The sequence below is a fragment of the Pinus tabuliformis genome, chromosome 5_2 (assembly GCF_031772625.1).
Source record: "Pinus tabuliformis cultivar Carrire ecotype Pingquan chromosome 5_2, CPIR1, whole genome shotgun sequence".
In the NCBI taxonomy this organism is placed as follows: domain Eukaryota; kingdom Viridiplantae; phylum Streptophyta; class Pinopsida; order Pinales; family Pinaceae; genus Pinus; species Pinus tabuliformis.
In genome coordinates, this window is record NC_142306.1 from 1,131,338,081 (window position 1) to 1,131,361,642 (window position 23,562).

Consider the following 23,562-nt stretch of genomic DNA (forward strand, 5'->3'; position numbering starts at 1 on the left):
TCCCACATCACACATTATTTCCATGTGTCAAGCTTGTGTCAAGGTTTACATTTTACATTTGTTCCTGAGTCATAATGTTAGATGGTGGTTAAGTCACTTTTATGGTTTTTAGAGTCTAAGTCATAGGGTTAGAGTCTCATTTCCATCATCAAATAAAGCTCAACAACCTTGTTTTACACTTTATGGATCTCATATCATGTTTGAAAGTCATGTGTTTAGCCATTTTGAAAAAAAATTGAAACTTGCTATGAATCCACGTTTTTGTAGTGCAGACAGTGTAAAAAACTAGTTTTGCGCTATGAAATCACTGAACTAGGAGTTTTCGTAGCACGCTACAAAACCCCTGAAGCAGCGTGTTTCAGCAGAAAAACTATTTTTACTAGTCAACATCGAGAAGGGTTCCTGAGCAGCTGAAAACTCAATTTTGAAAAATGAAAGATTTTTTCTTCCTAACATACTGAAATACAAAAACCTCTTCCAGTTTCTTCAAATTCGTTCTGAGGTGGGAGAAATTTATGGTTAAATTTGCGCTACGAAACTACTGTAGGTGCAGTTTGTCTTCTGGTTTTAGCAGTATTTTTCAAGATACGTTTCTAGTTAAAGGAAACGGTATTTTGGAATTATGAGGGAGGTTTCTCTTCATAAAATCTCTAGCTACAATAACCTATTTCACTTTATTCATAAATGTTTTCAGTTGGGAGATACTAAGCTTTCATTGACACCCTAATTTCAGAAAATGGATTTTTCCTGTTTTACACGTGTTTTTCAAGGACAGATTCTGGACAGCTGGAGAAGTTTTTTTAAAAAAAAAGAGAGGTTTTTGTTCTAGAAATCATGGAATACAAAAACCTTATTCCGTTTCAAAAAATATTTCGTGGATAAGAAGATAAATTCTCTGTCCCACGTGCTAATTTTCAAAGATCCTAAACCTAAAAATAGGGAAACATGTTCCTTAATTCCTAGGGTTTATCATCAATAGCAAGGTGACAACGTGGGAGGCTTCATCAAATTCGACTTCATGAGGTTGCAGCTATCAAATAATGCTTTAAATGTTTAGTTAAGGTTGTTGTAATCATAATAAGGAGTTCCACTCCTAATTGTATTAGAACTCTAGGACTGTTAGTTAGCTGTCAAATGCATTTAATGGTTTGTTTTATGGTTAGGATAGGTGTCACTCATAGCAAATTCAAATTATCTTGATGAGCGGTGAAGGAATAAACATTGTAAATGATTTATATAGAGCAAGAGGTCTAATTAGCAAAGGGTTGGAGACTTTTTGGCTCAGCTGCTACTCTATGTGCAGACTGTATATATTTTTAACCTAATGCAGAATTTCTACTTAGACAACTCAAGATTCATGAAGAGTTCTCGTATGTTCTTGTTTTGATAGCATCTTCCAATACTTACATTGCAGTGATGTTTACTTATGATACTCAGAATTCATCAATGATGCTCTGACTTCCTTCATAGATAAACTAACTGTGTTTCACTGTTTCATATTTGCATTTCTGCACTTGAACTCTATAATGCCTTAACTTCCATGCTAGGTAGAATGTTTTGGCTTCACTACTAAGGATTCAAAGAGATTTTTTAATGTCCTATTGTCTCATGGCTTTCCTCTTTCACTTACTTGCAGTGGTATGAATACATGTTACTTAGAACTCATCAATGATGCTCTAACTTCCTTCATGTATTTATAAACCCTGTTTCCTTGCATTGTATATTTGTTTTGTTGATGTATAAAAACTCTCTATGCCCTGACGTCATGTTAAGTTGATCTTGCTATGGTACTGAACATACTTTGACTCCATAGCCCAATGTTAGCTAGCCTTCATCTTTCAACCTATAAACACATACAATCACAAACCATAGAGTTAGCCATCTATCTTATTCTTTAATCAAAATCATTAACCATTTGAGATAGCCCTCTCAGGCTGAGGAGGCTAAGCCTTAGCTGAAAGATTGGTTTGAAATAGTTACACTGAGATAGTCTGATCAGCAGCCTATCAAGGTCTTATTTTGGTGATAACACTCTTCATTATCTATTGCTGCAATAAAGTTTATATCCAAGGCCTGATAGTTCGATTCAGCCATGAGCTTGGCTAAACCTTGGCCCTTGATTAACTTAGTAGGTTTGATTTCTATATCATACTCTAAGATAGTAGCAATCCACTTTCCCCTCTTTCCATCAGGACCATCTTGAGTTAGGATGTCTTTGACTACTAAATTTGGAACGTAGGCTACTATATGAGAATATAAGATGTATACCCTAAAGTCCTTAATGGCTTTGACTAAAGCCAATGCTTATTTTTCCATTATATTGTATTTCAATGGGGCATATTTCAGGGCTTTGCTAAAGAAAGAAATGGGTTGTTCATAGCCCTGGTCATTTTTCTGCAATAGCATTGCAGCTATTGTGTGCTCAGAAGCAAAGGAAAACAAGATGAAATCTCTGTCAAATTTAGGACTGATTAACACATGCATTTTAGTTAAGGTTAGTTTAATGTCTTTAAAGGATTTTTTAGCCTCAATAGTCCATTTTATGGTAAAATCTTTTTTTCAGCATATTGTTTAGTGATCTAATTAATTCTGCCAGATTAGATATAAATCTTCTAAGAAAATTAATTTTTCCTAAAAAAGCATGTAACTCTCTAATGTTCCTCGGGTGTTGTATTTGCAAGATGGCGTATATTCTCTTAGGGTCTATTCTTATACCATCTTTTGAAATTATGTGACCTAACAACTTTCCTTCTTCTAACCCAAACAAAGACTTTTGGGGGTTCAAGGAGATTCCAAATTTCCTGCATTTAATAAAAGCTTGTCTTAGATGATCCAAATGCTGATTGCCAAATTTTGAAAATACAGTAATATCATCTAGATATATCACAAGGAAATCATGAATTTATTTTGCAAAAGCTATATCCATAGCCCTCTGGAAAGTGGCTCTTGCATTCATTAGCCCAAAAGGCATTTTCACATACATAAATGTGCCCCAAGGAGTAGTAAAGGCAGTTTTGGGTTGGTCATCTAGATGAACCAAGATTTGATTGTAACCAAAAAACCCATCCAACAATGAGATTCTGGTTTATCCAACTACCTTCTGTAAAATGTGGTCCATTTTGGGGAGAGGGTAATTGTCTTTTAGTGACACTTTGTTGAGGTTTCTAAGATCCACATAGAGTCTGATCTCACCAGTTGTCTTTCTGGCTAGCACCATGTTTGAGACCCAATCAGAAAATCTGATTGGTGCAATTATTTTGGCATCATACATCCTCTGAATTTATTTTTCAATTGCAGGTAATAAGACAAGATTGATCCTTCTAAGTTTTTGTTTGAAAGGCTTTTGATTTTCTTTAATAGGAATTTTGTGTTGGATGATGTTGGTGTCATAGGATTTGAGGTCCTCATAACTCCAAGCAAAGACATCTTGAAATTCTTTCAGCAACTCAATGTATTTTACTTTTTTAGTTGGAGGTAATGATTTTGAAAGTTTGATCAGTTTAGGATTTTCATTGGTGCCTATATTACATTCCTCTATATCAGAACTTAATGGTTCCATTTTAGGTTTCCTAGGAACATCATTTGAATCAAATAAATCTTCCAGAGGGGTTAATCCCTTTGGTAATAAGTTATCCTTGAGATTAATTACTTTGGTTTCTTCATTGATTATTTCATCGATCTCAATTTGCTCTAAATTATCTACCTCTGATTTAGTAAATTTAGTTGGGTTGACTCTATCTAGTTCATCACCTTCTATCTCATTTATTTCTATCTCATCTTTAGTGTCAAGATATATGGATGTATTAGTGTATATATTGTTATTTACAAACACTTCTTCTGAAAGTAAAAGGTTATTTATTTGTTTGTCATTAGAAAATATTTTCCAATTCTTCAAATTATCTGGAATTCCAGGTCTGTGCCTAACTTCAGCAGTGTATTGATGGTTAGGTTATAAGGGTAATTTGCAAGTGTTGGCAAACATTGCTAAACTATGGGCTTGCACATTGTGTTTTCTAGGAATTACTGCAAGCTTTGTTTCTAGGAAAGTGTTAAGTATTTCTACGATAGTTCCTCTATAACAACTTAACCTAGGGTCCTTTGTCATATATATAACATCAATCTGTTTTATAATTAGTTCAGAGTCTCCCATAACAGAAACTCTTTTAGCACATAGATTCCTAACTAACTTAAGACCTAAAATTAATGCTTCATACTCGGCCATATTATTGGTACATTTAAAATTCAATCTATATGCATGGCCTTCCCATTGATTATTTTCCAAATTATATATCCACACTCTTGCTACTGCTCCTGCTCCTAACTTATTGACTGATCCATAAAATTCTAAATGCCATAATATCTCACGCTCATAATTTTCACTATCTGGTGCAACAAACTTTTCATCATTTACAACAATTTGACCATCTTGTTCATTGAAAAGTCTTATAGTTTGGTTAGTTTCATTTTGTGTAGAAATTGCAATTTCTTTTGGTTCTGTATTAGTACTATCTGAAATTTCTTCTTGTGTTTGATTAGCATTATACAGTATAAAAGAATCGATATCTAAGTATATGGAGTAGATGGGAAAGTTTTGAGGCCGATCCTGGCTACTTACCATATATTTCATTAAGGTTTCTCAGTATAGTTTCTTAGGTTGTCAAAACAGAGATTGTTACATATGGCATATCTAGTTAGAAAGATCCCTGAAATTTGGCTCCCCATGATCTAGATAACAGCATGCCATACTTTGGTGGGATGTCAACAACCACGATATCCATAAGGATTCTTTTGGCAGGATATTGGACTAAGGTGACACATAGGTCTTTAATCAATCCTAGACATTGTACCTGACTAGAGTCAAATGAGAATAAGTCTTTGTAAGACCTTGTAATGTCTAGGTTTAATTTCTCCATCACTGGTTTGGGCATTAAGTTGTGAGAGGCCCCAGAATCCAACATTGCATTGTGTACAATTTTGTCATGGATACTAAGGCTAATGTAAAAAGGTGGAACTCCTCCTTCTAATAGTTTTCCATTAACATCTGGACCAAATATGAGTTCTGGTTGGTCATCAAACAGGTTGAAAAAATCCTCATTTTCAGCAATGTTTAAGGTCTGGTTTATCTATGATTTGTAATTTTCATTCTTGATTAGTTCTATTAAAGGAACTGAAATCTTTAGCTTTGCTATGTATGCTCCCAGATTGACTGGCAAAGAGACTTTTTTTGTTTGAAGGTTTTGGATTTTTGAAGCAAGGATTTGGGTAGGCTTATCTTGTTTTCCTTTATTATGGATCTCTTTATGTGGATTTTTAGATCTGAGGTTTTGAGCTTTGTCCACTGGTTGCTTAGGTGGAATTGAAGTGGATGGCGGATCAACAAAAGGTTGATCAGAGGTTATATGTACAATTGTGGGGCCAGAAGGATTTAGGTTCTGCCTAGGGAGAATTTGGAGGATTTTCAAAACAGGGGCTTATTTTATTTTCTTGGGTTGACTTTGCACTATTTTCTTGGTTTGGTCAGGGACATCAGAATTCTTTTTGCTTCTTAGGTTATATTGTTTGTGTACTTCAAAAATGGCAGAATCATATCCCTGTTTGTAATCGAATGACTCTCCAAACTGGATTTGTAATTGCTGCAGCATATGCATTTCCTGCTCATCTTGGGTTAGAAAAACAATGTCCTCATCATTTATTCCATTATGTTAATTTTTGTACCTTGTTCTGGATCTTTAGGATGGGATGTCTCTACATAATGTTCTTGAAAAGGAGGCCTAATGTTCTGATCCTATCCAGTTTTTCCAATGTTTTGATTTTGGTTTTTTCTAAAATTCGGGTTTCTAACTGGAGGTGCTTGTTGGTTATCCCATTAGGGTTTCCTTTCTATGTTATCTATTCTATCCATTAGTCTTTCCATACTTTTGATTAAACTATCTATTTTGATGTCAGATGGTGAAATTTCATCTTTAGCAGTTCCTCTTTTTTCATTTCTAACTCTAGCCCTTTTAGCTAACAAATTAGCTTCAACACTAACAGCTACACTTTGCATTTCTTCTAATGTTGGGGGGTTCCTTTCCCTAAGTTGGTATGCCATATCTGTGTCAAAACCATCAGGGAAATTTATTAATGCTAAGTCAGGTGGGGGTCTAAGATTAACTGGGATGGCATTATATATACTATTGAATCTAGTGTAGTAATCTTGAACAGTCTCATTAGGTCCCCTTCTAATATTCTCATATTCTGAAAGGATTTGTAAGGGATTCTTTTTCTTTTCCCATCTGTTCAAAAATAGCTGGTGAAGTGCATCTAACTATCAATAGTATTAGCAGGCAATGATCTAAACCATTTCCTAACCAAGGAGTACATGAAACAACTCATAAATAACAAGTTATTGAGAAGAATGGACTCATTTGCATTAATAGGTAACAAAAGGAACAAATACAACCTGAGCCTTGGTGTTGTGCAAGTCCCTCCCAGGGTCCATCAAGAGTTCTCCTTTACTTTGACAAAGCTCACCCACTTCCAAATAGAACAAGCAAAGATGGCAATCTCTCCTCACAAGCTTCTAAATGGGAGTCCTAATTCCAGCAGCATCTACCCATAGAAATGTATAGCTTCCAACCTCCCCTCCTTCTGGCCCAATGCCTGTATTTATAGTGCTCAAGAGGAAGTTATTCAGGTCCACCATCAATGGGATAATCCCCTCAATGGATGGGATAGCTCCCTTATTGATGGGATAAGTCCCTCTTTGATAGGGGTACATGAACCATCTGGAGGCGCTCAATACACGTCAAACAACCTTCTAGAATGCTCTAGAAATGACCACAAGTAACTTTTTAAAGATGAAACTTGCGCATTTTGACCTTTACAGGGGGACGCACCTGCCCCTTTACATACAGAGCGTCCAAAGACGCAGCTTTTGTGAACATTGGGTGCGTACCCGCAGGTAAGGTTGACAGAACCTGCATATCTAGAGATAAATACATTTATAAAGACTTTCTCTCTTTTTGGAGTTTGACATGGAGAGCAGAGGCATAAGACTTGCCTAAGAGGATAGCATGACTGTTGATAGAGCCATACTAACTGTAAATAGTCATGGTGACATTTTTTAGTGTAACATATGTACATACCTTTGCTTTCTGCAAATGTTTTACATGTTTGTAAAAACTCAAAAAATTAAAAAAATATAAAGAGGGTATGCCCTAAAAGAAAAATCAAAGGGCAAAGAGAATAAATAAAAGGTCAAAAAGATGAAAAATGAACCCCAAAGAAAATAAAAAGACCATGAAAGTGTGCAAGTCCAAATGCCACTGCTATTTTACATTTTGTATAATAAAGATTGTGTGAACTTGTTATTTATGCCACAATCCATGGTAACCAAATAGTTTAATCTTGGTTATTCCATGTTTTGAATTTCTTGTTTATAGATAGAGAATAAAATCTGACCAAACTGTTTAATCTTGGCAGATAAGTAGATAGGTAGAGTGAGTAAAAGGAGCTCAATAGTTTAACATGAGCCCTTAGATGTAATAAGGATAGACTTAGATAGATTCCCATTGTAAAAGAAAAGAGAAGTTTGATAAGGGTTTGCCAGTTTAAGTGCACCCTAATAAAAGAAGTAAAAATGGTAAATGTGTAGGTGGGTAACTAGATGATTGGTTGCAAAATTATGTATGATGAATGGTTAAGTTAAAAGCTCAAATATTTTACTTTCATCATCAAAAGCACTTAAAGACATCGATGACAATGAAGACATTTACAACAGAGATAAAAGTCAAACTAATAAACCTCCTCACTCATTTTTCCCTAAATTTTACTAATTTCCCATAAATACTAAAGGCACCAACAACCTGAAAGTTAAAGGGGCTCAGAGCATTTCTCTGACTTTTGGATGGACCAGACCCTTGGCCCAATAACTTGTAAGGCCTAAGTTCTAAAACCCTTTCATAATTCATTCGTCTCCTTCAAATTCTTTTCCTAAGAAAAATCACTATTTTACTTAGGAAAAATAAAGGTTCCTCAAAAAACCCCCCACAGACACATTTTAGCCTAAGTTATAATGTTAGATGATGAAATGAATTTTCGGAGACATTTACTTAGCGCTTTTTCCTTTTCATATTCATATTAATTTTTAATTTTTATTATTATTTAACTCCCAAAAAAAACAACCTTTTCCCGTATTAATTAGTTAGAATCCCAAAATAAGTAAATATTCCCACCCCATGGTTTGCAAAATAAACCATAATAAAAGTTAACTCAGTTGGGTTAATTGAATCAAATCACGATTAATTAAAAGCCAAAACCTCGAAGCGCTAATAAAAAGGGATTAATTAATCACTTGGATTAATTAATAACCTCTTTGTCAATCATATCACCCTCAATGTAATTAAAGTCTTTTAAATTATCATCGGGCCCCTTCATTAACTCCCCATCACTTCCCGCTACTGACTACCATCCAATCAAACTCCCCACATCCAATGGCTCTCGCCCATATCTCATAGACCTTTGGGCTGAATGTTAACTGTGCGATACGAGCGGTTTTGACTTTTCGTCGGCGCTACGTGTCACTCGATCTATGGCATCGCGTGACCCTCCGCCAAAACCACCAACCTCCTAAAGGCAGCGCGATAAAAACCATTACCGCTCCCGTTTACCGCCTCCACAAATTACAAAGTGTCCCATCAATCAATTGCCACAAACTGTCATTTTCATTCACCCGCCAAAAATCATTGACTTTGTGCATAAAAACAAAAAATGTTCAATGTTTTCCCTTTTTTCCTGAGAAAACGACTTCTGCCTTCCATGCACGCACATAGTACATCCAGCCTAGCAACTAACTTCCAATCGTCAACCGCCATTAGTTACTGAACTCCAAACCACTACGGACTATTGTGCGCACCCTGAAAAGTCTTCACTGTAGCCATTTGTCTAGAAAGTCGACCAAAAATAGGTATTTACTGCATTTCCCTCTCAGAAACCTTGTTTTGTACTAAATTTCCAATAAATTGATTTAAGTCCAAATTATTCAGTACAATTAAGCTATTTTCTTAGTCCCCAGCTTCCCGAAGCACCTTTTTCTCCTGAAATTTCTTGAAAACCCCCAACTTCCTTCCTTAAAAACCCAAGAACTAAGGATGGAAGCTCCTGTTTCCCTAAACATTGCTCCAATCACCACTCCCCATAGGGATTTGTACTACCTCCCCTTGGCCGATAGAGATTTTCAAATCAAAGACCTTACTTTTGATTTCCCCTTGAAATTCTACTGCAGGTACCGAGACAATTACCTGAACCGCTCTGATAACATAGGTCTTTGGGAGTCAAATCTACCGAAGTACCAATTCCCTTTTGTTCACATTTTCCCAGATATTGTCCACCAATGCCATGCAAATTACAACCCCAATTTGAGAGTTGTAATGTCCCCTAACCAGGAAATCCTTTTCACCATTACAGCCAAGTCTATTAATGAGATGTTGTAATTACAGCCTGACCAGAACCTCACTCCCCTTTCCATTGCAAAATTACTTGAGAAATCCACCAAGATGTCTAGTTTTGAAATTAGCAGAGTTTTTCAAACTTTCATTGATAAGAAGCACATGCCAAAAGACCCCCCTCCCTACATGTCATGCCTTTTCACTGACTTAGGCAAAGATATTGTTACCATGATTGCTTGCATTATGGGTTTCATCACCAGTGAGTATGTAGATGAATTAACCTTAGCCTTCATGACTATTTTTACCCCTAGTCAACCTCCTGTAGCCAAATTTGACTATGCCACATTTATTGTAGACAAGACACATGACCAATTCACGAGATTAAAGAACGAGAGAGTCTTTAAATATTCCATAGTCTTGTATCATATTTTTCTTTACTACCAGTCCGATAAATTCCCTTTCCCTGTCCAAAAACTTGACACCAGAGGGAATCCCAAGTCTATTGTCTTCTGGAATTCAATTTTTCACTATTCAATTTCTTCCCCTTATACATATTTTATTGATCAGTTTGTCCATCGTGTAACTACCATGTTGATAGGAAGTCCCCCTCCCAAAATCAGTGATGATATCAAAAGAATCCTTCAATTATCCAAGCAATACAGGGTTGGTGACTGGTACTTATACCAGAACCATACCGAGATCAGAGTTTATGGGTGTGAATTGCCTCCCTACAAATTGCCCAAATATGTCCCCATGAGATTATTTGCCTTGGAGTACTACAGGCAAATGATAAACTCTGATGAAATCCACTTTATGAAAGCTAAGAAGAAAGCTCAGTTGAGGATAAAGGATCACTTAGGACCATTTGTTTGTAACAACAGAAAAGCAAGGAAAACAGCAGAAGAAATCCTTGAAAGAATGAGACTGAAAAAGAGTTTCATCTGGCCTTATGATCCTCACAGCTTCATCAGTGACAGAAGACAAAAGCATAAGCTGTCCCCCTACATTCATCATAGAATTCCAGAGATAGAACAATATGCAAATAAAAATGAATGGGTGGAGGGAACACTTATAGAACCAGATAGCACACAAGTTGAAGTAGAGAATGTTATGAAAGATTTAGAAAAAAGACTTGATTTGGATTCCTTTGAATAGGTGCCTACAGAATCTTCATAGAGACCAACACAGGAGCCAAGTGCCCAGTCATCAGGACAACCAGAGACTTCAAAACTGAGGAAAGATTCAAGGTCAAAGAGCATTTCTAAGGAATTGACCCAAACTAAAACAAACATGGGCAATCCTCCCCTATTGCAAATTCCTCTCTGTTATCGGGAAATCTAGTGTCCACTCGGAGCTGCTAGTCCAACTAATATTGGTAGCTATCTTAGAAACAAACAAACTAAACCCACTTTCGTTTTCCTTTATGAAAAGTAGATAAGAGTGGAATGAAGGACACCAACCTCAGTCTTGCGCTTGGTTCCTTACTTGATTCCTCTCCTTTTTGACAGATCATTGCTGCTTCTCCTTCGTCTACCCAGCTTCAAAGAGCACCTGTGGAATCAAAGCAGTGTAATACTATCGAAGAACAGAGATCTACAATCATAAAAAATATAGGACCAGATATATATTGACCACACAAATGCATATATCATTAAACATACAAGAATGTGGAGGAAAACTTGAATAGCTTTATTAATAATCAAGAATAGCAAAGAGGATTACAACCAATTTTTCTGACCCAGCATCATCCTCTAGCATGAAATCCCTTCTTTCACCTCATGAAAAGCTTAGATCACCCAACACTATGATATTCCAACAAGAAACCAACAACACTTCCTTACAAGATACAAAATTCCAGCCTCTGGATCTCTGGGATGAGGGATCCATATATAGATGATTGCAGGGGCGTGAGTCAGCTTCTGGGATTCTGATTAGTGTCCTCTAATAGTTCTTGATTCCACTTGGATATTGATGATCTCTTACTCATCCCTGGGCGAATTCAGAGAGGCAAGTGTCACAGGAGAAGTTTCTGGAAGATTCCATGATCATCCACCTCGCATACTACCTCTGCCATTTGTCTACTCTCACCCATCGCACCCCAGAAAGGGCTTTTCAGTATGCATCACACCTCCCGTGTGCATTAGGTGGGATGCATCGCACTTTGACCATGGAGCGAGTGAGATGGTCCAGTTTTGACTAGTTCTGAGCAGTTTTTCATGGAGAACTTCTGGGAGATGATGTAATCAGCTGACCTTGTTCTTTTAGGGTATGGAACAACAATTTTAGGGACTTAGGAGCCCTTGGTTTATGGACATGTTTGATTGGGGTTGCAGTGCCCAAAAATGTCTATAACAATTGCCCCCTAAAGCATGAGGTCGTTAATCTTCTGATGTCAGGTGAAATGCTTTATCATGAGACTGAAGTTTTTTCGAGCTGGAAGGTGACCTGTAATAAGATACAATACAATACATTATCTTCAATTATTTTTCATGATCTAGTTGAGGCGGGCATTCCCATGCTCAACTTTATAAATTCATTTTCATGTACATACGACAGACAACCATCTATGCGGGAGACTGATGATTCTAATAGAGTCATCATCCTTTGATTTGGATGATCGTCTGTGCAGCAACAATGTACATTTGATGTCCTTATTTTCCTGAATATATCGCAGCCTGGATGGATGAAACTAGATCTGGGGTCTTCAAACTTGTTCAATCTTCACTCGGAGTACAAGTCAATCCATGTGAAATATGTTCTGGAGTTGAACATGGAAAGACATCGCCTGATTACCAGCCAATGATGCAGCTGTTAACAGGCACGAGAGGAATCACCGATAATGATGATAACCCTCAAGGTACTATAGTACAATTCGCGTGGTGTGAATAAGGGACTTGGAGTCGAGCACCACGCAAAATATTTCAGTCAAAGGCCATTGATGTACGCGTGTCACCGGAAGTGAGAAACTTGCCATTGAGGCATGCAAGCTTCAAAGTACTGAAGGGGTTGTTCCTAAGTCGACTTCTTGGATAATGAGCTGATATCGACAAGAAGTGACTCACCGTAGTAGGGCCCTAATGAATCCCACATCTATGACAAGGAATGGAGTAAATGATTTTGGAGGTGAAAACGGTCTGATGATACAGGGTTCAGGGTGGCGGTCATGAAATAATGGAGCGTGAATGTATTGCAGCGGATCAGACACAGGTGAATTCTCTGAGTGACTTCTCTTGAACATACCGGTGACACTGACATGATGGATTGGTAGTGTTAACCCCAAATTTGGATGGTGTGATGGACCAATGGTGATATGACCAGTGAACGGAACAACCCAACCCGACTCGGATGCGGAGTGAAAGTGTCATGTTCAAGAGCGACTTGCTACCAATAAAGTTTCTTCAAGTTTTCTTCCCAAATTTTCCCAAGTCATTGCTGACTAGTACCTCTTTATTTTTGTCAAGATTGAGGAGGATAACATATGCTTGTTCTATAATTTTCCCTACGGGAAAACCCATCGCTATATTTTAACAAGCCTAGCGACAGTGAAACTCATTCTTGTCTGTATGGACAAGTTTGTCTCTATTCGGTTTTAACGAGTTTAACGACAAAGATAACTCGGTCCTTTTCAATTTTAGAGAGTCTAAAAGGGATGTAAAGGAAACTCCAATAATCCTTTTTCATCATATAATCCCTTAAGTCCGAAAAAGTATAAAATAATACGAAAGGAATGAATTTTCAGTAATTTTAACGAGCCGAACAAGACAAGCACTCGATCTTTTTCTGTAATAATCCCTCAGGTCCAAAACGATTAAAATCTAGAGGAGGGATATCACTTCCGGTCGTTTTAACGAGCTGGAGAGGCCAATCGCTCGGCAATCTTTTCATATTTTATGAGTCAGGTGAAAGAGCTTAAAGGAGACTCGTTTTTGAGGAACAAGTGATAATTTCAGGTAGCAACTAATTCCAGGTAAGGTTTGGAATTTTCCAATCACGGCAATGTCACAAGGATGGTTAACAGGATCACTCTTCACAGCTGTTCCTCAAAAGGGGTAAACAATCAAATGGAGGTGAATGATTGGCTAAAATAGAGCGGAGGTGATGATGAGAACACGACCAAGGCTCAAAAGCTGATGATAATGCATTCACAATGGTTATTTACCAGAAATTGGTTCATTTTTTAATGAGCTTAAACTTTGAGGGAACGTTTGCTCATTGCTTATGTTTATTTTTTAACAAGCTTGAACTCCACATAAGAACTGCTCGTGGCGGGTTTATTTTTTAATGAGCTTGAACCCTGTGGTAACACTGCTCATAGTGGGTTTATTTTTTAGCGAGCTTGAACCCTGCGGTAACACTGCTCGTGGTGGGTTTATTTTTTAACGAGCTTGAACCCTGTGGTAACACTGCTCGTGGTGGGTTTATTTTTTAGCGAGCTTGAACCCTGCGGTAACACTGCTCGTGGTGGGTTTATTTTTTAATGATCTTGAACCCTATGGTAACACTGCTCGTGATAATTTTGCATGCCCCCAGCATAATAACGCAAATCGAGGTGCATGCCCCCCAAGCTTCATTGCATTCAACTCGATGATTGGAATGAAGGTTTACCTCCGAGATCTTTGAAAGACTCGACTTGGAAAGGGAGTTGTTTCATTTTTTAATGAGGTTGACACAGTAAAAGAACTATCCTCATAACTCCTTGTTTCATTTTTTAATGAGGCCGACACGAGATAAGAATTGTCCTCGGAATCCATCGTATTTACAGTATTTGATAGAAAATCAAAAACTGAAGGATGATTAAGGTCACTGGAATTATCTTTGTGGTAATCTGGAAGATGGGAATGATGGTGGTGATCTTCCCATGGTGCCTCTCCTATCATCATTGACTGAATGATTCCTTTGTCTATAGAATGTACATGCGACCAAGGATCTGAAGAGGTACCATATTCCTTAGACCTATCTATCCAAACACTCGATGAGCGTTGATTTGGGCTTGCCCCCCAGGCCAAGAAAATTGATTGCTACAATATTTCTAAAATGGCGATGATCCATGCTGTCAAAATGTTCAGGAATCTTCTAAATCTAGAAGATATCATATTGTAGGTTCCCACCGTGGCCACTTCCGCCAGATTGTTTGAAGGCGGTAAGGCAAAATTACCCATCAATATAGGGTCTTTTAGTAGGCCTACTCTGATATTTTGAAGTGCCTGAGAGCTTCCATGGATCATCGGAATGCTTCCCGTAACTTGTGAACTATTGGGGAGAAATGTTTGTTGGTCGATGATTGTAATTCCTCCTTAGAAGGGAAATGAAATCTTCGTGAAGTAGGTCGACACAATGGCAGCCATAACATATATCCAGGGCCTTCCCAGTAGGATGTTGTAATCGAGGTTTCTGTCGATAACTTCAACATCAATTTCTACTATTCTACCCCCCAGTTCGACTTGCAAGTTACCTAAAATCCCATATGTGGTGTATGTTTGTCCATCAATTGCTTTTAATGTTGTCGAAGATCGCGACAAGGGTGGAGATCCTAAAGTTTTCCAGCAACTCATCGACATAATACATGTAGATGTCCCCTTATCAATAATTGTTCGATGAACAATTTTGTTGAGGGCTTTCACTTGAATGAGGAAAGCTAGTTGAGCTGGTAACTGAGGGTCATATCCTCTATGATTAAAGGACACAAGATTGGAATCCGTTGGGTCAATCCCACCTATTGCTGATAATAAAGCCTGCTTTTGGGAGGGGCAATTTTGCAGTACCTCAAGTGTCGACATAGCGGATGGCGATTGGGCCAGATCCTCCACTATATTATAATGCTATGTTGCTCTGGCATGAGGATTAAATGTCGATTTGTGTACTACTCCCTTTGGCAGTCTTATCGTTAGTTCAGGAATGATGGGTGGCACAACTTCAGTCGAAGTTGTTGTCAAACTACTGGGTTGATCATTGGCCTTGTTGTCCGACAGCTGTGGATTCCCGTAATCTTTATTCCTTGTCGATATCAAAGCATCGTTTTGCTGCTTTGAAACCGACAACATTAGCACTTGGGACGGGGAAGCATTGTCACTAGCAACTAGATTTGTTCCTGGATTGGGAAACAGATCAGTCAATACTGCCGAGGTTTTTGAATTCTTGAAGAGTTTTCTAAGCTCAGCTTTATACGAACATTCTCTTGTCCAATGATCCTCATCACATATTAGGCATGGACGATTTGGTTTCGTTTCTCCATAAGGGTTTGCAGAAGATTTTTTAGGGGACGACTCTTCCTGTTTTTTCTTCTTCCCTTTCTTTTTATTCTTGCCTCCTGGTTGCTTGGTTTCTTTGCCTTTGTCAGTCAACATGGCATTTACTTCCAAGGTGAGAAGTTCTTCATTTGCATTTTGACCTGAAACCGTACGGGCTTTCTTCGACTTAGATTTTGTGTTTTTCACGCTGGTCATTCCTATCACGCTGTCCCCGACATGAGAGTCTTTGTTTGATTTAGGAGATGGAGGAACGGAAAATTTCGATCTAGGAGCATCATGGATTTTATCGTAGAGCATGCTAGACTGAGTATAGATCAAGTCTAGATATTGTGCACGAGCAATTACTTTCTCTTCAGTGACAACTCCTCCCTTTACCACATTTTCCGTAATAGAAGGTAACAACAAATTAATAAACCATTCAACCAATAGCTGATCAGGAACATATGTTTTTACGATTCTACAATGACGTCGCCACTCATGAACATGATCGGATATGTGAGTGGCCGTCATTTGCTTGAAATTGGTAAGAAGCTTTGTTCTCGTTTCGTACCTTATGGGTAACTGAAAATGGGCTAAAAAGGTTGTGGCTAGGGCGTTGAAGTTATCAAACGAAGCTCTAGGCAATTCGATATACCATTTTGCTGCCAGACTAGTTAAATTTCTCTGAAAAAGGCGAAGCCTGATCAAATCATCATTTAGAGTGTTAGATGAGAACCACAGGTGAAAGGTCATCACATGATTCGACAGGTCTTCACTCGGATTTCCATTAAATTTAGGAATATCTGACGGAAGTTTATGAGCAATCGCTGGCCACCAAGGGGCATAAGCTATTGGATCGTTTGTTAGCCAATTTAAATATGGTAACTCCAAAGTTGCCACGAAGGGCAACTGTTGGTTCTGGTTCGGCGAAGCATAACCAAGATAAGATGGGATTGCCTGAGCAGTGGGTCTTTGCATACCAGCATAGTGCATTTGATGTTGATAACTTTGGTAAGGTTGTTGGGCATAACGATTGTGAAATGGTTGATGTTGATTGTTTTGAATATACGGCTGCCCATTACTTGCAAAGACTTGGTGCTTAGATCCTTGGTAAACTTGTTAGAATTATGGTTGTTGATATTGCACCAGCCACGGTTGTGAGACTATGTGTTGTTGTCCAATACTGGCTGTTTGACCAAGATGAGGGGTAATGGTACCCGTTTGAGCCTGGGTCACTCCAGTTAAGGAGCCACTAACCGATGATTGTGGTGGTGTCACATGGACAAGGGGCTGTTGGATTGAGAACTGAGAGACCCGAGGTTGGCATACAACAGGTAACGCTTGTACTTGCGACACCATCACAATAGCCGGTGTAGTGGGGATATTTGACATAGGCAAACTTTGTTGCATTGAGTATACAACTCTTGGTTTTTGAGGCAGTATTGGTATCCAACCACTGGATGTAATTCTAGCATAACCTGAATTTTGTTGTGAACTCTCGTATGTTTGACCTCCCAGAGGTGACAATGAAAGGGCATATTGCCCTCCATATGCCAGTAATCTGGTGCTTAAGGGAATTATTTTCCTTTGAGGACCAGATTGCCCAAATTGACATTGCAAAGGATCAATCGCTGAGACTCAACATAAGAGATTCTAGATATTATTCCAGATGAACAAACGGGAATAGACCATACCGTCGAAACAGCCCCTGGATGAATTCCATCCAGTGATTGAGAGCTAGTTGTGAAAGATGGCACTCTGGCGAACATTGTTGGAGTGGCAGCAGGAAACTCTGCCGCTGCTGTGTCAGATGACACAGTCCTAGATGTCGACGGTTGTTCAGATATATCTAGTCTATCCAAAAGATTTCCTAGCGATTCTACAGGAACTTCTGATAGCGGTAGACTAATTTCTAATGAAGAAGGATACAGGGTGATCCCAACTCCAAATTGCGATGGAGTACTAGATGGTGGATCCTCCACAATCTCTTCTATAGCAATCAAACCAGGTGGAAGAGGTAGACCGTCAGGTCCGTAAAATACTTCTGGTGCCGAAGAAGGTATATTTTTTGCAGCGACTGATGTTTGGGGAACAACACCTTCCGAATCAGCTATAGATTGAGCTAGTTCATGTATACTAGGATCAGTTCTACTGTCCTCTAATGGCTTCGGAACTTCTTCTGTACAGGCAGGGGTACCAGAAATGTTTGGAGTAACCGGAGTCTCCGACGGTGTCGGAACACTGGTTCCAACCCGACTAGGGGACTTTGATCTGGTTAAACGAGTTCGCTTTGTCCGGAATAGTTTTGATTCTGGAGACAAAGATGGTTGACTTGTAAGCCTCCGCGAACGATGAGGCTTCAATTGACTTTCTTCCACGATTGCGGATTACTCGGTCAACTAAAAATAAAGGGGAAAATGTTTCCGAATTAAATGAATTTTAGACGCTTTGACATAACTTGTTTTTTCCATTTTTAAGAGTCGAGAAAAAACAAAAGATGACTCTAGTCGCCTTCAATTTTTAATGAGCCTGAAGTGACAAGTGCTTAGATGGACCTTTTCCTTTAAGGAGTCTGAACAGGAATGAAAGAGACTACTCTGGAAATTTAGACAGAGGGATTACCAAACCAATCACAAAACTGTAGAATACTTTTTATGGTACAGCAGTCAATCTTCCCGAATGCTGTGTTTAGTGCATTGCGATCGATAGGGTGGCAGACACAGCTTCCTATGGATAAAGGATATAGCCTATTGTGGTCTCCCAATATATACTCGACGGTACATGGGAGCACAAGTCTGTAGTGGCACTTGTCATCTCAAAAATGGGGAATCACCCAACCAACAGTGAAAGCGACAGTTACCAGGCTTTATGACGCCGGAATACATCTCTAGCCTAGACTTCTAGATGTTGTGCATTAGGTTCCAAAGCATTTTTAGGTTCATTAAATTTATTTTATAGTTGATCTTTCTTAATAAATTTTCCTTTCAGGTTCACCGCGTGATGTAGATGTAAAATTCCTAAATTGCAATCTAAGATGATAAAAAATCGTTTAATCTTCTTTTTGCAATGAAAATCCTAGCTACTAAAAAAAGAGAGATGATATTCTTTCAACATAGAGCAGAGAGAACACAATAGATGCACTATCCTAAATCAAACCAACAAGTAGTCTAAATGCAAATGCACATGCATGTATTTGTTTTCAGCTTTCTTAATGTGTGGATGACAAGAAGAATGCTAAGTACAAATCTGAATTATCTTTCAAAGCGACAGTACTAACAAATTTCTCTTCAAAACGAAAGGAAGACAATGACGACACTTTACTATTTTGAATTGAAAACTACTTTCAACACTTGAAAAACTACTAATTCAAATCAAATACAAGATTAACTGTATAATCGACCATCCATAACAATAGAATTCTTTTCTTTGACTGAAAACGATACTTGCGACACTTTCAAATCAAAAGATGACAGTTCGACTATGCTACTACTTTGTAAAAGAGAACTGAAAATGACGGAAAATACATAAAAACATTCACAGTTCTTTGCACAATGGAGGTGGAGTGATGGAAATGAATGGGGTTTCCATAGTGGTATACTAATCATAGACAGCAAAACTCTAGAATAGCGCTGAAAAGAATGAAGAAAAACCAAGACCTGGAGACAAAATTAGCCTTTTCTGATCATCTCACCGATAACACAGGGAAACAAGGATGCATCCCACCCACTGCACACGGGAAGTGTGATGCATCCAGATTTCCTTGAAGAGAGGGTGCGATGGTACTAGGACGAGACTTTACTTGGCTCTTGGTCATAGTTTGCAGCTCAGTTCAGGGATTTAGGCCGAGCAAATGATGTACAGTAAATGGAAATCACAGAGGCTGATCTAATGAGGTTACTAGAACCACCACTAGGGCAATTAGAAAGTTTGCAAATCGATTGTTCAGTTTATAAACAAAACCCAGAGATAGACTGAAGCAGCATTGATCTACTTTGCACTTGCGTAGCAAATGTAGTTCGAAGGCTAGCTGGCTTGACTTCAGGTTCCGTCTGTAAGTTTATAAAACAAACAAACATAGACAAACAAACAATCTATTCGCTCCCCCGTGGAGTCGCCATTTTGCTATTGGGAAATCTAGTTTCCACTCGAAGCTGCTAATCCCACTAAGACTGGTAGCTATCTTAGAAACAAACAAACTAAACCACTTTCGTTTTCCTTTATGAAAAGTAGATAAGAGTGGAATGAAGGACACCAACCTTAGTCTTGTGCTAGGTTCCTTACTTAATTCCTCTCCTTTCTGACAGATCCTTGCCGCTTCTCCTTCATCTACCCAGCTTCAAAGAGCACCTGTGGAGTCAAAGCAGTGTAATACTATCGAAGAACAGAGATCTACAATCATAAACAATATAGGACCAGATATATATTGACCACACAAATTCATATATCATTAAACATACAAGAATGTGGAGGAAAACTTGAATAGCTTTATTAATAATCAAGAATAGCAAAGAGGATTACAACCAATTGTTTTGACCCAGCGCCATCCTCCAGCATGAAAGCCCTTCTTTCACCTCATGAAAAGCTTAGATCACCCAACACTATGATATTCCAACAAGAAACCAACAGCACTTCCTTACAAGATACAAAATTCTAGCCTTTGGATCTCTGGGATGAGGGATCCATATATAGATGATTGTAGGGGGGTGAGTCAGCTTCTAGGATTCTGATTAGTATCCTCTCTCTGATAGTTCTTGATTCCACTTGGAGATTGATGATCTCTTACTCATCCCTGGGCGAATTCAGAGAGGCAAGTGTCATAGGAGAAGTTTCTGGAAGATTCCATGATCATCCACCTCGCATACTACCTCTGCCATTTGTCCACTCTCGTCCATCGCACCCCATAGAAGGGATTTTCAGTATGCATCGCACCTCCTGTGTGCATTAGGTGGTATGCATCACACTTTGACCATGGAGCGAGTGAGATGATCCAGTTTTGACCAGTTCTGAGCAGTTTTTCATCGAGAACTTCTGGGAGATGATGTAATCAGCTGACCTTGTTCTTTTAGGGTATGGAACAACACTTTTAGGGACTTAAGAGCCCTTGGTTTATGGACATGTCTGATTGGGGTTGCAGTGCCCAAAAATGTCTATAACACTCTCAATGCGGAACGAAATCAAAAAATAAGTAGGAGTGAGGCTAGTCCCTCAATAGTGCCACTAGACCAGGTATATGTTAAAAGAATGAGATTGAATCCTCTGTCCGAATAGGAGTATGAAGAAACCAGAAGTGACACAGTATAGACCACAGTAGTAGGAGAGACACCATCTTCTTCTCAAACTCAAATACTAAATAGGCAACCAAGTGTGGAAGTGTCATCATTCAGAGTAGCATCAGAGCAAAGCCAGGATTTGAAGGAAAAGTATAAAGAGATTAAGGCTAGGAATGAGTAGCTCAAAGCTCAAACCTATGCCAAATATCTAAAAATGACTCCTACAAATCAAACAAGGTTGATGTCAACTTTTGACATCAAAGAGGGAAAAATGCAGATGAGCTTCTTAAAGCCAACGTTACAATAGCCACAGTCCATGGCTGATTATTTAAAGACCAATTTTGAAGTTCTTACTAAAGATATCTATCCAATTGATCAAATTGAGCCCCACAAGCAAACGGGTGAGATGGTCTACTCCAATTTAACCAGTAAAGCCATCATTGCACATCAGCTGCAAAATTATTTGAACAATACTACAACACAATTACTACTAGAAAAAGCCTCTTCTCAGGCTAAGGACACTAGAATAAAGTCATTAGAAGACCTAGTGATTGAGTTGGGTCATAATCCCAAAGATGTTAAGGCAGTTGAGAGTTTGATAAAAAAGAAAAATGAAGACATTGTTGCACTCAGAAAACAACTCAAGCTCCCTCCCCTCATACATCCACAAACTATAGAATTCATTGAGAAACAGAATAAGGAGGAACTTATGGACTTGGTCCTGAAGTTAAACGAACAGCTGAAAGAAATAGAACAAGAATTGGAAAAAGCTTTGCAGTCTAAACAAGGTGAGTCGACCACCATGCCTCAGACTGTAATACCGATAGTTTCTACAGCAGTGCCATCTACCATTGCAACATCTTTGGCACCCAACATTCCTCCAGCAATAGCTCTTCCAGTAACAGCAACAATAGGTACTTCTGAAGCAGCAACAACTTCAACAAAGCAAACAGAGGACTTAATCAAGTCCATGGAGGAAATGAAAATCCAAGCAACTGAGATACAGAAATTAAAAGAAATGGTTACTAGCTTGGAGCATAATTATGAGATATCACAGATGAACTACACTGAAGAAGAAAGAAAGAACAGAAGGATGACTGATAGAATAAAAACTTTAGAGAAGGACTTAACATTTGAAAAGCCCTTAAGAGATATCAGAGAGATTTTATGGACCAATATCATTAATTCCATTAATGATATTTGGTCTTCAATTCAGATTATCTTTGAACAAATTGATTTAATGAAGCTAGCTACAGAGGCTATACAAAAGACCAGAGAAGAATTGGGGGAGAAACCTGAAGAGGCAATCCAATTAATCAATTTCTTAAATAGCCAAAGCAGGGAAGAACTAGAACAAAAGGATATAGAAGACCGGACTAGTACCATCCTTGAAATTAAGAAAGTTCTGACCAAAAAGAACTTGATGCTTAACCTAGAAAGAAGATGTCAAAGTATCCAAGAAGACATTGATGCGTTTATGATAAAATATAACATTCTGAAAGAGAAAGGACTTCCAAACTCATTGGTCATAAATGACAAGCTAATGAAACATGAGGACTACATTGACATACTGCACCAACAAGCTAGAAATCAAGTCATCTCTTCAACAGTGAAAGCACTACCCACAGGAAAAGTGCTATATGATGGCTTAGAAAATCTTTTCTATATTAAGCATGAAGTGAAACACTTGTTCACAGCTCAAGCCAATTTTGCAAAGCACACTGAGGCTGATGAAATATACAGAAAATTGATCAGGATGAAGATACCCAAGGAAGATTGGTGGGTTGATATGCTCGAAATCCTGTAATTTACTATGGTAACTCTGAGGTAAAATAAAATATTCACTGAGGTAAAGTCTGGTAAAAAGGTAAAGAGTATCAGAAAACAGGTAAAGAGTATCAGTAGGGAAAAGTAAACAAGAATCTAGAACACAATTACCAAAGCAACAGCAAGAGGCAAATTCGAGCTTCAACCTCCAGCTCTTCCATGAATAAAGGGACAATAGCAATCAATTTTACATCTATCTCTATATTTTTGTAAAAGATATTTTATATTCCCTAGAATAAATCTCATGTAGTTATGAGATATCTTGATGTAATTTTTGTATAAATACTTCTCCATTCGAAGTATTGAGGGTGGATTCTATAACATCTCTATAAGTCTATGTTGTAAAGTTAAGAAAGCTATTGTAATCAAATCTGGATTTTTTTCTAGAAAAGGAATGAAAGTTGAGGACATTTCATCAGATTCTCGTGCAGTATAATTGCAAATAAGTATTCTATCCTTGTGATTTTATGTGTTTTCTATATGTTTCAATGTTTCATGCATCTAAAATCTAAATGGTAAAATAGTCAAAGTATATCAGAATTAGCTTTATTTCTCTCTGCTATCAACAGTCTACCATTTATATGTTTTCTTCTAAACTATTTCGATAAAGGAATTCTTAACTGCTCCTCTATCCCTGTAGTTTTCTCTAATAAGTCCCTAGTATAGGATTCTTAATTGCCCTCTAGTTTTGAGAAGAAATATCATCCATTCAAGCCCCAAAGTTTGTTTTTATTCCGCTATCCTGTCTTTTGAAATCCTACCTCAGCAATTTGACTTGATCCAATGAATTATGCCTGATTGACTCCATAG

General features: G+C 38.1%; 1 pseudogene; it reads right to left on the reverse strand.

Annotated features, from left to right (window-relative positions):
- The window catches only part of LOC149163179 (xanthine dehydrogenase 1-like), a 167,230-nt pseudogene extending 145,333 nt beyond the window's left edge, over window positions 1-21,897 (reverse strand).
- Between the last annotated feature and the right edge of the window lie 1,665 nt (window positions 21,898-23,562).